Source organism: Elephas maximus, chromosome 14, assembly GCF_024166365.1.
Source record: "Elephas maximus indicus isolate mEleMax1 chromosome 14, mEleMax1 primary haplotype, whole genome shotgun sequence".
In the NCBI taxonomy this organism is placed as follows: domain Eukaryota; kingdom Metazoa; phylum Chordata; class Mammalia; order Proboscidea; family Elephantidae; genus Elephas; species Elephas maximus.
In genome coordinates this window covers 29,187,259-29,201,820 of record NC_064832.1, presented here as the reverse complement: position 1 = coordinate 29,201,820, position 14,562 = coordinate 29,187,259, and the positions used below count along the sequence as shown (strand labels likewise).

Below are 14,562 nucleotides of genomic sequence, written 5' to 3'. Positions count from 1 at the left end.
GGGGCTGAGCAGGAGGAAGGGAAGCAGTGGTAGTAGGTGAGGTTTGAGAGGCGAGTGCTAGAGTTGGAGGGGCCTGAACCCCTGGTGAGCACTTTGGTTTTTACTCTGAGTGGGGTGGGAAGCCCTGGAGGGTTCTGAACTGAACCGAGGAACAACATGATCCGACTTGTGTTTTTAAAGGGAGGGTCCCTATTGCTGTTGTGTGAAGAATAGACTAAAGGGGGCAAAGGTCTGAGCAGAGAGGAGTGAGGGGGCTGTCACAGTAATTTGGATGAGAGAGAGAGGATGGAGCTAATAGCAAAAAAGGTATCAGTCGGATTCTGGATTCCACAGATTTCCTAGCAGAACTGGATGTGGGGTGTGAGTGAGAAGCCGATGGGACCCCGGCCTCCGGGCGCCATTACCAACCCGCAACTTGTAAGTAGAGCAGCATGAGCCACCTCCCCTTCTAACTGGTTTTTCTAGATGTTTTTTAGGCAATCTGACAACTTCCTGCCCAAGAGAAGAAAAACAAGAGGCTGGGGTCTGCTGCCCACAGAACCAGTTAAGACCAAATCTGGCCTGCCTGACATAGGCAAAACTATCAACCTCCATCCCCTGGGGGACCCTGGAACTTTTCTCCTGGCAGACAGAACCAAACTTTATTGGCCCAAGATTGGGGGAAGATTTCAGAAGTAAGGGGTCTGAGCCTAAGATCCAGTTTGAGAGACCATCCTTTTGGACTGAGCAAGCGCAGACGAAGGAACATCTTCTTTGGGCCAGACCAATCAATGACCTTGTTCCTTTTCCTAGGACCCTTCCCCTAGTAATACTATTTCAGCTATTGTTCAGGGAGCCATGTTGGCTACACCAGTCCCTCTGCGCTCCTTTGCCTGGCCAACCAAACAAAGCTTCTTCTTTCGCTTTCACCCCTTTGGAATCTCTATGGCTGAGGAGCAGACCTGGAACCGTCTGGTTCCATTTTACTCGCGTCCATGGAGTAGCGCTAATGAGACTACTTTCACAGTACTGGGAATACAGCACGATCCCATTTTTGTTCAAATAAACAACACACACACACACACACACACACACACACGAATATTCAAAGGCATGAGAGTACACTTATTATATATTATCAAGTTTTAAAAAGTCAAGATTCTAAATTTACTAGAGTATGAGCCCAAATTTCTTATCCCAATTTTTACGTAAACATTTCCTTCCCTATGGACATGGAAAGAATACTAAAATATGAACCTTAGTTGGATTACTGGTGATTATTTTCTTCTTGACATTCTTGCGTATTTTCCAAATTTTCTATAATGAACACGTATAGTCGGTTCTGCTACATGACATAAAAGTTCTAAAAATCACCATACTATGCAAAATCAAGTAATAAAAACTAAAAGGATTATGAGGATTACGGGGGTGGGGCGAAATACTCAAAAACTTGTCAGTGACCCACAAAAAAAGGTAGGTATCTAATTATAACAGCAGCAGTTTCACAATAAGTTTTATACATGTTAAATGGTTAAGAAATACATAAATACTACAATAAACATAGCACTTTACCTTAAAATAGGCCTGAAATTTGATTGTGGAAGTGGGAGTTGGAAGGGCTGCAGTTTGGGAATTATTGTGAAGTGGTGGAAGGAGGGTTTTCCGACAACATCTGGAGAGCTGTTAGCACCTAATGTGTGTGCCTGTGGCTCATCACACACAGGGTACACTGAGGTAGCTGGTGGATGTCCGAGGTGCCCTTGAAGGTTTTGTGCACTCCTTTGTGGCTTGGTATGGCTGAGTAGTTTTCTGTGTTCAGATACTATTTCTCGCGAATGAAGCTGCACAAAAGCAAACGGCAAATGTGCATTAAGATCAAATTGTTCCCTAATATATTATCCATGTTTTCAAAACAAGTATGGTAGCAGAACTGATTTTGTTACTGTTACCATCATAAATTTTTTTTTTTTTAATGTATATGTTACAGTATGCTAAAACCTATTGTGGACCTATCGCTACAATTTGCTCATTTAGGTAACCACAGACTTACCTATTTATTTATTGAGTGGCATTTACCTCTTATTCCTACTGTCTTTTTTCTTCCCTTCTCGTTCATGCTTTTGTTTTTCTATCTTCCTCTGTTTCTAAAAACCACAGGGTAAATATAAAATATCACAGCCACACCTTCAGGTAGCCAGGAATAGCACGTGATTTACTCTTCTAGGGTTATGTCCAAAAAGGGAACCCCAAGGCAAAAACAAATCTCTGTCCATCTTCTCTCTTAGGAGCTTGTTATACTGCCCACCTGCCATGAGATGTCTCTAGCTCTTCCTCCTCGTCATTCCCATTTCAAACATAATTAACCCTGTGGCCTTGGAAGTTGCTTAAAGATATTGAAATCACTTTCATTTCTTATCCAACTCTGTTATCGCCAGATAAAAGCAGAATAGTGAAGAAATGCCATAGGAGAAATGCTTTAGCGTCTCCAAGTTGCAGGGAGAAGAAAGTTAATTGACAGATGACATCCACATTTCCAATTGCCCATTAATTGCTAATCCTTTGCCAAATTTCCTAACCCTGGTGGCATAGTGGTTAAGTGCTACAGCTGCTAACCAAAAGGTCAGCAGTTTGAATCCACCAGGCACTCCTTGGAAACTCTATGGGGCAATTCTACTCTGTCCTATAGGGTCGCTATGAGTCAGAATCAACTCGACACGGAGTTTGGCTTTGGCTTTTGCCAAATTTGGAAATCTTTATAAGGTCTTCTCATTAACTTCAACAGGATAACAAAGCTTAGTTACGCTGGTTTCTCTCTTAGGCCACTCTGCTTCTTATCTCCTGTTTTTTTCAGGAAGGGGGAAGTTGAATAACACAAATTAAGTGATACCCCTACTCCCCACCACAAAAGGGTAGTATTAAGATTACAGTTCTAACACTGGCTGTATCTTCGGAAACACCACAGCAGTCTCTTAAAGCCTAGGACTTGGTTCCTTTTCTCCATTTCCAAGGCTAGTTGGGCCCCCTGCTGGCACTTGGCTGCAGTAGCTGCAGCAATACTTAGCCCACAGAGATGAGACCTCTGCTAGTCCAAGGACAGACTGCCTTCTTTCCCTAATGCCAAGATATTATATATCTATATTATAGGCATATAGCAACAAGTATATATATGCCTTCAGAGACCATACTATACATATATATATACATATATATATACCCAACCCAGTGCTGTCGCGTCTATTCTGACTCATAGCGATCCTATAGGACAAAGTAGAACCACCCCACAGAGTGTGTATATGTATATATACATATACATATATATATATACCCTTGTGTGATAAGCGTATCTGAAAATTCCATGAATCAAAAGGCAAGTATCACAGGCCAGAGTGTTTGGAATTAAACATACCCAGGTTTGAATGCAAATTGGTTGTGCATAAGTAACAACATAATCTTTAAATTGGAGGTAACAATATATAGCTCCTGGAAACCCTGGTGGCATAGTGGTTGAGTGCTATGGCTGCTACCAAAAGGTCGGCAGCTTCAACCCACCAGGTGCTCCTTGGAAACTCTATGGGGCAGTTCTACTCCATCCTATAGGGTTGCTATGAGTTGGAATCACGGCAGGTTTTTTTTTTTAATATACAGCTCAAGGCCTGCTTCTGAGGATCAAGTGAAATGATATATGTGCCTGGCGCTTAGCAAGTGCTACATGTTAGTCACTCACTCACTCACTCTCACTCAACTAAATAATAAACAAAGTCCAGGACATATTAAAAGCACCTAAGTCTGCTGCAGATTGCCCTGTCATACTCTGGACTGGAGTACTCTACAGTGGAGGAGTCACAAGCAGTGTGTACTCAGCTTCACTTGTTAAACTCTTAGGAGATACAAAGTGCCAGGCATACACCCCCACACCACCACCAGTAACAATAAACCATCAACTATGCTGGAAGACTTCTCAATTTGTCCTACATAGCAAAATAACATCCTTAAAAAAGTGTTACCCACCAACGATGCAGCATAAAAAAAGTACAGGATAGGGGTACAAAGCCTGGATTTTAGTCCTAGCTTCACATTTACTTGCCATGTGACCCTAAAGAAGTCAATTAGCCTCTCTAAGCTTTGGTTTCCATATACATAATTGAGAATACTTTATCTCTGACAGGATTATGGGAAATATAAACATATATACATGCACATACATACACAAACATGAAAAATTAGTAAACTAGAAAACTAATAAAATGGAATGGGCTTAAAAAAAATAAATATACTCTTTTTTTAAGCTATGCATCTGCAAGACTGCACCTGACCCTTTTTCCAACTCTTACCAAAGTACCATATAATCCTGCAGCAGCTTTAGAAATATTGATATTATTAATTGAAGTTCATTATGAAAACTACTATGTCTCACAAGGTGTCTGAGTTATCTAGTGCTGCTATAACGGAAATGCCACAGCTGGGTGGCTTTAACAAACAGAAATTTATTTTCTCATAGTCGAGGAGGCTAGAAGACCGAATTCAGAGTGCTAGCTCTAGGTGAAGGCTTTCCCTCTCTGTCTACTCTGTGGGAAAGTCTTTGTCTCTCAGCTTCTGCTTACTGGTTCCCTGGAGATCTCCATGTATCTTGGCATCTATCTTACCCCTTTTCTCCTCTGCTTGTTTGTTTAATCTCTTTTTTATATTTCAAAAGAGTCTGACTCAAAATACACCCTATACTAATCTTGCCTCATTAACATAACAAAGACAATTCCAAATGGGATTATAACCACAGGCATAGAGGTTAGGATTTACAACACATATTTTGGGAGGACACAATTCAGTCCATAACATTCCACCCTGTGGTCCCACCCAAAATTCACGTTCTTGCCATATGCAAAACACACCACCAGGGCTCCATATGAATGACAGTAGTAAGGAAAAAAAATGGAGAAGCAGGTTGGGGTCAAATTATGGAGAAGCTGGTATGCTAGGCTAATGAGTTTGGCTGTTCATCTGTGAGCAAAGGGAGCCATGCATGTGAATTTGGTAGTGTATAAGAATAACCAAAAGGGCAGAGAAAGAGTAGCTTTCTCTGAGATTAGTTAAAGGAAATTGTAGAAGATGATAGAGAAGGTAACTAGGCAGTGGGAATGGGAGGACTATATATCAGAGAGAATAGGTTTGGCAACTGAATAAATGCAGATGGTAATCGGGGGAAGATGAAGATGACAATGAGCTTTCATGCCTGTGTGAAACAGTGGATAAGTAATACCTTTAACATAAAGACCACAGGAGGAAAAATAAATTTTGCAAAATAACCAGTTGCTTGACACATAACAAGTTTAAGGTGCCAGGACACTTCTGGTTATACAGGCCCACCAGGCAGTAAAAGTACTTCCTGGAAGAAGTAGAACCAGAATGCTCCTTAGAAGTAAGAATGGCGAGACTACGTCTCATACATTGGACATGTTGTCAGGAGGGATCAGTCCCTGGAGAAGGACACCACACTTAGTAGAGTGTCAGCGAAAAAGAGGAAGACCGTCAATGAGATGGACTGACACAGTGGCTGCGACAATGGGTTTAAGCATAAAAACGATTGTGAGGATGGCAAGGACCCGGCAGTGTTTCGTTCTGTGGTATATAAGGTCGCTGTGAGTCGGAACTGACTCGATGGCACCTAACAATAGCAACAACAGGCAGCAGAACACACAGAACTAGAATTTGGAGAGAAAACGGAGCAGGAATCATATACCTGGGGGTCACCTATAGAGAGAGAACTGCATTCTGACAATGGGGCATGAGATTGAGCCAAGAACAAAACTCTGTGGAACACCTACAAGTGGCGGTAGGAAAAAGGTGACCAAAAAAAAAAAAAAGAGTGGTTAGATAGTGAGAGGATAATCAGAAAAGTATATTATCACTAAGGTCAAAAAGAAGAGACTTTCAAGAATGAGAAGTATTCAGCAATATTGAAGGCTATAGAGCACTGATAAGCACCCTGCCTAGTAGGTGCTTTAAGGCCCTCTGTCAGTTCTTGTAAAGCGAAGGCATTAAGGGGAAGGGGGCCTTCAGACAGTCACTTAGGACAAGAAAAGTGACCTTTTTAGAATTCATAATCCCTTAACTTCCTAATGGGATAGGCTGATAAGCCTAGGGACCAAAGCCAGACAGGCCAGGACCACCAGAGAACACTGCAAGGCATGAAGCAGCCAGAACACTCCAAGCTACTGAGTCCTTCCGGGAAACTAATATTGGCTCAATCTAGGCAGCCTGACCCAACCGTCCTGCCTACAACACTGGAAAAGAGGTTGGAGCCTCAGTGGTATCTGACACATAACAAATAAAAAAAACAAATACATAAGGGCAAAACTAGGATTTAAAAAGGTTGAGGATGAGGCAATGGAGGCATATGCTGTTTCCAAGAGTCTGATAAGGAATGGAATGACAGTTTGAAAGGCTAATGAAAAAGGGTTTTTGTTTGCTTTTTAATTTGAATTCCTGGTAGATTGAGTGGGAAAGATATGGGGAAGATGGAAAATGAGAAGGAGATAATGAATGGGGCCAGATTCTTGAGCCCACAATGGAAGAAGGGATCAAGAACACAAGTAGAAAGGTTAACGTCCAAGAACAATATTTATTTTTCCAAAATGAGAAAGAAATAGAAGGTATGAGCAAAGATACCCTGCAGGTAAAGAAGAATGAAGTTAGGAAGCACATGTTTGCTTCGATTTTCTCAGAAAATCATGACCCAAGGTTATCTGAGAAGAATGAGGGTGGGGTAGGAGAGTGTGCACTTAACCAGATTGGAAACTAGTCTTATCAACAAACCCATGTGAATCTAGTATGAAGAAAAGCCAAAGGCTATAAATTTAAGTTATAATTCCATTGACATTCAATCAATTTCTCAGCTCTAAGTGAACTACAGAGCCCTGGTGGTGAGATGGTTAAGCGTTTGGCTGCTAACTAAAAGGTCAGCAGTTTGAATCCACCAGCTGCCCCTTGGTAACCCTATGGGGTAGTTCTATTCTGTCCTATAGGGTCACTATGAGTTGGAATTGACTAAATGGCAATGGGGCTGATTTTTGGTTTTGTTTTTTTTTAAAGTAAAAACTTAAAACTTCCCAATTTAAGGAATAACAAAGGATGAGGGAAGAAAGGGTCATGGAGTCCTGAGACACAATCCATGATGAGCATCATATCCTCCAAAAATGGGCTTAGCGGTATAACCACAGTCAGATGGCAATAATTCTCCTATTTCCCTGCCCTTCTTTGCTGAATCAGTTTTCTGTATTCTTCCACAGTTGGTACTTTTATGAAAAGTTCTTGCTTGAATCTGTGAAGAACACAATATACCTTTTAATAGAAGAACAACTCCCACCCAACTCAGAGCTGGCACACATTCGCTTTTTATAAGCTGTGTCATACTTGAATTTTCCTAGTTTCTACAAAATTTCCTTTTTCCACAAATTATTGAAATCAGAATTACACAAAAATTTAATGTTGGGAAATTATATTACTATTATGATAAATCTTTAAAACTAGTTTGTGAGCTCATGTTCTGGAGCCAGGAAGAAAAAGATGATCTAAAAAGAACATAGAAAGAAAGGACAAAGAAAGAGGTATGCTGAGTGAAGAAACAGAAAACCTTGAGTTATAAATAACTTGGTTTTAAAATGTCATAGGAAATGAAGCTCAAAGTATCTCTTCTTACTTGGTTATGAAGCTTGTTAATAATGGAAAGTACTGATTTCCACTTTCATGGCTTCATAGTCAGAAAAGTTGGTTTGTAATATTTCGATGCTTTGGATTCAGCTAAAGTTTGCTTTGTGGCCTAATATGTGGTCTACTCTGGAGACTGTTCCATGTGTGTTGGAAAAGAAAGTACACTTGGATGCTGTTGGGTGCAGTGTTCTATATATGTCTACGAGATCAAGTTGGTTGATTGTGGCATTTAGATCTTCCGTGTCCTTACTGAGCTTCTTTCTGGATGTTCTGTCCTTCACCAAAAGTGGTGTGCTTCAGTCTCCTACTATTATTGTGGAGCTGTCTATTTTTCTTTTCAATGCTGTTAGAATTTAGGTATTTAGGAGCCCTGTCGTTATTATGGTTATGTCCTCCTGGTGTATTGACCGTTTAATCATTGTAAAGTTTCCTTCCTTATCCTTGGTGGTGGATTTTAAAGTCTATTTTGTCAGAGATTAATACTGTCACTCCTGCTCTTTTTTCACTGTTGTTTGCTTATTTGTTTCCATCCTTTGAGTTTTAGTTTGTCCGGGTCTTTAAGTCTAAGGTATGTCTCTTATAGGCAGCATATAGACGGATTTTTTTTTTTAATCTATTCTGCCACTCTCTGTCTCTTTATTGGTGCATATAGTCCATTTACATTCAGTGTAATTATAGATACGTATGAGTTTACTCCTGTCATTTCGAAGTCTTTTTTTTTTTTTTTTGTATCGTATTGCTGATGGTTTCTTTGCTCCATTTAATTTTCTGTGCTGAATTGTTTTTCTTTACGTATTTTCTTTTGATTCTTTTCATTGTTGTTGATTTTGTATTTGCTGAGTCTTTATGTTTTGCTCCTTTTTTATTTTGGTGTGTAGGATTGTTAGTTTCCTTTGTGGTTACCTTAATGTTTACCTCTATTTTCCTAAGTTTAAACCAATGTTTTATTTCTTTATATCACCTTGACTTCTTCTCCATATGAATGACCTATGACTACATTATTCAGTCCCTCTTTTTTTAACTTAACGTTGCCATCTTTTACATATTAACATCTCTGTTTTCCTATTTTCAGTATTTTAGCTGTGATTTATTTGTGACTTCCCTATCTGGGTTCATATCTGGTTGCTCTGTCCTGTGTTCTAGTCTTGGCTTGTTATCTGATGTTATTGATTTTCTAACTGGAGGGCTCTCTTTAGTATTTCTTGTAAATTTGGTTTGGTTTTTACAAATTCCCTAAGCTTCTGTTTATCTGGAAATGCCCTAATTTCGCCATCGTATTTGAGAGACAGTTTTCTTGGATATCTAATTCTTGGCTGGCATTTTTTTTCCTTCAAGGCTTTATTTATGTCATCCCATTGCCTTCTTGCCTGCATGGTTTTTGCTACGTAGTCCAAGCTCAGTCTTACTGACTTTCCTTTGTAGATGACTTTTCGTTTATCCCAAACTGCTCTTAAAATTCTCTCTTTGTTTTTGGCAAGTTTGATCATAATATGTCTTGATGACTTTCTTTTGGGATCTGCCCTGTGTGGGGTTTATTTTTTCCTGTTTGTTAATTTGTTCCCTCTCCAAGGCTGGGAGAATGGCTCACAGTACACGATGGGTCCTACTTCTGGCCCAGAGAATGCGGCAATTGCTGAAGCGTGCCCAGGAACCAGTACAGAGTGGGGAAGGGGCAGGTGAATGAAACAGAGGTTCTTCCCAAAGTGGGTATTTTTTGATCTGTGTGGTAGGTTAGATGCAGGTACTTATCTTTTGCTGATTGAGCACCGCTTTGTACTGGTTCTGGTTCAGTAGACTCTGAACCGCCTGGTCTCTCCCAATGTGGAAAACATGTCCCAAGCACCACTGCTTGCCTCACCACTCATGCCAGCTGATCCAGCCTGCAGGGTGCCAATTCCCACTGGGTCAGGTCTGGCAACTTCGCGCTGCTTTCAAACCATCTCTCCCTTCCCCTGCTGCTTTATCTGATTCCTCAACTTTGCCTTTGATGTTCAGGGCTCCTAGACTGTCCTATATAATTGATTCACATGTTTTTTTGGGTCTTTGTTCTCAGAGGTACCACAGGAAGCATCTGACTACTCTGACATTTTGGCCCCACCTCTCCTGGAAAGTACTTTAGACAAGACATTTAATTTTCAGATTAAAGCAAAGCCATTTACAACAAACACAGCAACTGTAATAAAACTTACTGAGGTAATTTATTGAGTAGAAAAATCTCTGTGTAGTTCAGTTAATCACAATGGATTTCAGTATCTTTATAAAATATATTTTACCATAACTCTAAGGACTTATAATCTATAGAGTATGAGGAGAAATGATTACAATCTTATAGTAACTACTAAGCACAGAAAAACATTCACAACAATTCATCACAAAACAAGAATGGCATCTTATTTTACAAATAATACACAAACTAATTTACTTTTCCTGTTGTAATTAACTCTAAAAAAAATCTTCTCATTTTAATTTGAAAATAAATGCTCACTGTAAAAATTACTCATTTTAAAATTTACATGTTTATTGTCTGAGAGATCATTTTAGAGATCTCAAGAATAGATTTGACACATTGAACACTGATGACCGAAGGCCAGACAAGTTGTGGAAGGACATCATACATGAAGAAAGCAAGAGGCCATTAAAAAGACAGGAAAGAAAGAAAAGACCAAAATAGATGTCAGAAGAGACTCTGAAAGTTGAATGTTGAGTAGCTAACGCAAAAGGAAGACATGATGAAGTAAAAGAACTGAAGAGAAGATTTCAAAGGGCAGCTCAAGAAGACAAAGTAAAGTATTATCATGACACGTGCAAAGAGCTGGAGATGGAAAACCAAAAGCGAAGAACACGCTCGGCGTTTCTCAAGCTGAAAGAACCGAAGAAAAAATTCAAGCCTTCAGTTGCAATCGTGAAGGATTCCACAGGGAAAATATTAAATGACGCAGGAAGCATCAAAAGAAGATGGAAAGAATACATAGAGTTACATACCAGAAAGAATTGGTTGATGTTCAACCATTTCAAGAGGTGGCATATGATCAAGAGCCGATGATACTGAAGGAAGAAGGCCAAGCTGCACTGAGGGCATTGGCAAAAAAAAAGGCTCCAGGAATTGACGGAACATCAGTTGAGATGTTTCAACAAATGGATGTAGCACTGGAAGCACTCACTCATTTATGCCAGGAGATCTGGAAGATAGCTACCTGGCCAACTGACTGGAAGAGATCCATATTTACACCTATATCCAAGAAAGGTGATCCAATCAAATGTGGAAATTATCGAACAATATCGTTAATATCACACACAAGCAAAATTTTGCTGAAGATCATTCAAAAGCAGCTGCAGCAGTGTATCGACAGGGAACTGCCAGAAATTCAGACTGGATTCAGAAGAGGATGTGGAAGCAGGGATATCATTGCTGATGTCAGATGGATCCTGGCTGAAAGCAGAGAACACCAGAAGGATGTTTACCTGTGTTTTATTGACTATGCAAAGGCATGAATGTGTGGATCATAACAAATTATGGATAACACTGCAAAGAATGGGAATTTCAGAACACTTAATTGTGCTCATGAGGAACCTGTACGTAGATCAGTAGGCAGTTGTTCGAACAAAACAAGGGGATACCGCGTGGTTTAAAGTCAGGAAAGGTGTCTGTCAGGCTTGTATCCTTTCACCATATCTATTCAATCTGTATGCTGAGCAAATAATCTGAGAAACTGGACTATATGAAGAAGAAAGGGGCAGTAGGATTGGAGGAAGACTCATTAACAATCTGCGATATGCTGATGACACATCCTTGCTTATTGAAGTAAAGAGGACTTGAAGCAGTTACTGATGAAGATCAAAGACCACAGCATTCAGTATGGATTACGCCTCAACATAAGAAAACAAGAGTCCTCACAACTGGACCAATAAGCAACATCACAATAAATGGAGAAAAGATTGAAGTTGTCAAGGATTTCACTTTATTTGGATCCACAGTCAATGCCCACAGAACCAGCAGTCAAGAAATCAAGAGACTCATTGTGTTGGGCAAATATGCTGCGAAAGAGACTCTTTAAAGTGTTGAAAGCAAAGATGTTACCTTGAAGACTAAAATGCGTCTGACCCAACCCACGGTATTTTCAATCACATCATGCGCATGCAAAAGCTGGACAACAAATAAGTACGACCGAAGAAAAACTGACCCCTTTGAATTGCAGTGTTGGCAAAGAATATTGAATATACCATAGACTGCCAAAAAATGAACAAATCTGTATTGGAAGAAGGACAACCAGGACGTTCCTTGGAAGCAAGGATGGCGAGACCGCATCTCACATGCTTTGGACATGTTATTGGGAGAGACCAGTCCCTGGAGAAGGACGTGATGCTTGGTAAAATACAAGGTCAATGAAAAAGAGGAAGACCCTCAACGAGATGGACTGACACAGTGGCTTCAACAATGGGCTCAAGCATAACAATGATTTTAAGGATGATGCAGGAACTGGTAGTGTTTTTTTCTGTAGTACATAGGGTCTCTATGAGTGGGAACCGACTCAATGGCACCTAACAACAACAAGAACATTGTTTGAAGGTCCTTGGGTGGAATCCACACAGAGGCTCCTTGGAAGACAGGCCTGGTGATCTGCTTCGGAATGGTCCAGTCTTGAAAACCCAGGCTCTGACACACATATGGTTGCCCTGAGTCAGAACTGACTCCATGACAACTAACAACAATTGTTTGAAGCCCCTTTCTATTTTCTCGTTACAATCCCCAGGGTTAAGCACTATTAACAGTTTAGTTCTATCCTTCCAGGTCTTCTTTCCAGGCATACACAGACACATTTGTTTGTCTGAACACACACACAATTTTTAAAAATCATATTGCACAGCGTTCACTTTGGCAGCACATGTACTAAAATTGGAACAATACAGAGACTAGTATGGCCCTTGTGCAAGGATGACACGCAAATTTGTGAAGCATTCCATACTTTTTTTTTTTTTAATTCTATTGAGCTTCAAGTGAACGTTTACAAATCAAGTCAGTCTGTCACATATAAGTTTATATACACCTTACTCCATACTTCCACTTGCTCTCCCCCTAATGAGTCAGCCCTTCCAGTCTCTCCTTTCGTGACAATTTTGCCAGCTTCCAACCCTCTCTATCCTCCCATCCCCCCTCCAGACAGGAGGTGCCAACACAGTCTCAAGTGTCCACCTGATACAAATAGCTCACTCTTCATCAGCATCTCTCTCCTACCCACTGTCCAGTCCCTTCCATGTCTGATGAGTTGTCTTCAGGAATGGTTCCCATCCTGGGCGAACAGAAGGTTTGGGGACCGTGACCGCCGGGATTCCTCTAGTCTCGGTCAGACCATTAAGTATGGTCTTTTTGTGAGAATTTGGGGTCTGCATCCCACTGATCTCCTGCTCCCTCAGGAGTTCTCTGTTGTGCTCCCTGTCAGGGCAGTCATCGGTTGTGGCCAGGCACCAACTAGTTCTTCTGGCATTCCATACTTTTGAGAAACTAATTTTCTCTGTAAACTTTCACCTAAAAAAAAAAAATTATACTACACATATTGCTTTATAACTTGCTTTTGTTTCTTAATAACAAACATATACCCTAGGTTTCTTTGTATGCCAGATTTTATAGGTCTACTTTCTTTTTAAAGAGCTGCAACATATTCCTTAATATTGATATCCACCAGGGCTTCAAACTGGTTCTTCCCAGTTCAATCATGGCTAAGGAAATAAAACCAGAACAGACTCAAAGTTTTAAAATTTGAGTGAACTGGGATGATAATCAGAATGGGAAAAATTACGGGTCAAAGCCCTGCTGGAAACCTAATCTCCCTCTTAGAAAACAAGGGCAGTGTAACAGTTGGATAGCAACCAAATCTCTTGCTCATCAGATTTTGAGCAGAGTCGGAAACAGCGGTGTTCACTCAAAGATGGCAGCCGACTGTGCCGCCCTGAATGTGTGTCACTCTCCACAGTCCTGCCAATAATCCAATCTCATGCATCAGATTTCTGAATGTGCTCACTATGCCTCTTCCAAGTCTCCCATTGCAGGGCTTCAACCCATAAATTTCCCCATTCTGGTTATTGTTCTCAATCACTCACAATTGTAAAAATTTGGTTTAACCATTTTTCTAGGCATAGGCATTTAGGCCACTTTCCTTTTTTGGGGGCGGGGGGAGGGGACTACTTTATAATTTATTTTAAACTTATTTGCCAATAACATAAGCATAAATTAAAAACCATGATGCCGGTTCTCCTTTGGAAGAGTCTGTAAAATGATCATCTAATAGTAATAAACTTTTTTTTAATTTAAAATAGATTTTAAATTCACATAGCTGATAATATGCATTGTTGTTTGCACATACTGATCATACGCAAAAGTTGTCATTGTTTTCAAACAGATGTTATCAAATAATTTTGAAGATTTACACACAAAATTGATTTTCAAATTATCTACACATTATGGCCCTCGGCTATGCACTGGCTATCCAGTGAGATTTCAGAGCTAAATCTTGCTAATTCTTCACTAATGTTCAATTACATTCAACAACTCTTGATTTTTTTGGTGGTTTTTACTACTGTGGTTCTCTATGGAATTCAAAAGAAGTCCAGGCCATCCAAAAGCCCCAACCAATTTCCACAAATGTAACTAACACATTCTAATAACTGAATCATTTAACACTACTATAGGGTCGCTATGAGTTGGAATCGACTCCACAGCACTGGGTTTGGTTTGGTTTTTGGTTTATTATATCAGATAGGAATTACATTTTTGTCTACAGGACAGTCAACAAGTCATGAAATATAAGTGAATAATAACATAATGAATTAAGGATGTTAAAGATACTATCTAAATTGGGCTCAGGTAGGCGGTGCCCGAGGCAC

General features: G+C 40.1%; 1 protein-coding gene and 1 non-coding gene across 9 annotated transcripts in view; one reads left to right on the top strand and one right to left on the bottom strand.

The window, feature by feature from the left end:
• Positions 1 to 14,562, bottom strand: part of CAB39L (calcium binding protein 39 like) — a 194,438-nt gene that overhangs the window by 135,776 nt on the left and 44,100 nt on the right. For 4 of the 8 annotated variants that reach the window (XM_049853033.1, XM_049853026.1, XM_049853031.1 and 1 more), the window contains one exon: positions 1,552 to 1,820. The exons of the other annotated variants lie outside the window; for them this stretch is intronic. The gene's annotated coding sequence lies outside the window, so the exon portion shown is untranslated. The remainder of the gene's footprint in view (positions 1 to 1,551; positions 1,821 to 14,562) is intronic. 8 annotated transcript variants of the gene reach the window in all.
• LOC126058436 (U6 spliceosomal RNA) lies at positions 12,548 to 12,651 on the top strand. Its single transcript, XR_007513216.1, has one exon. It is a non-coding gene; the product is annotated as a U6 spliceosomal RNA (small nuclear RNA).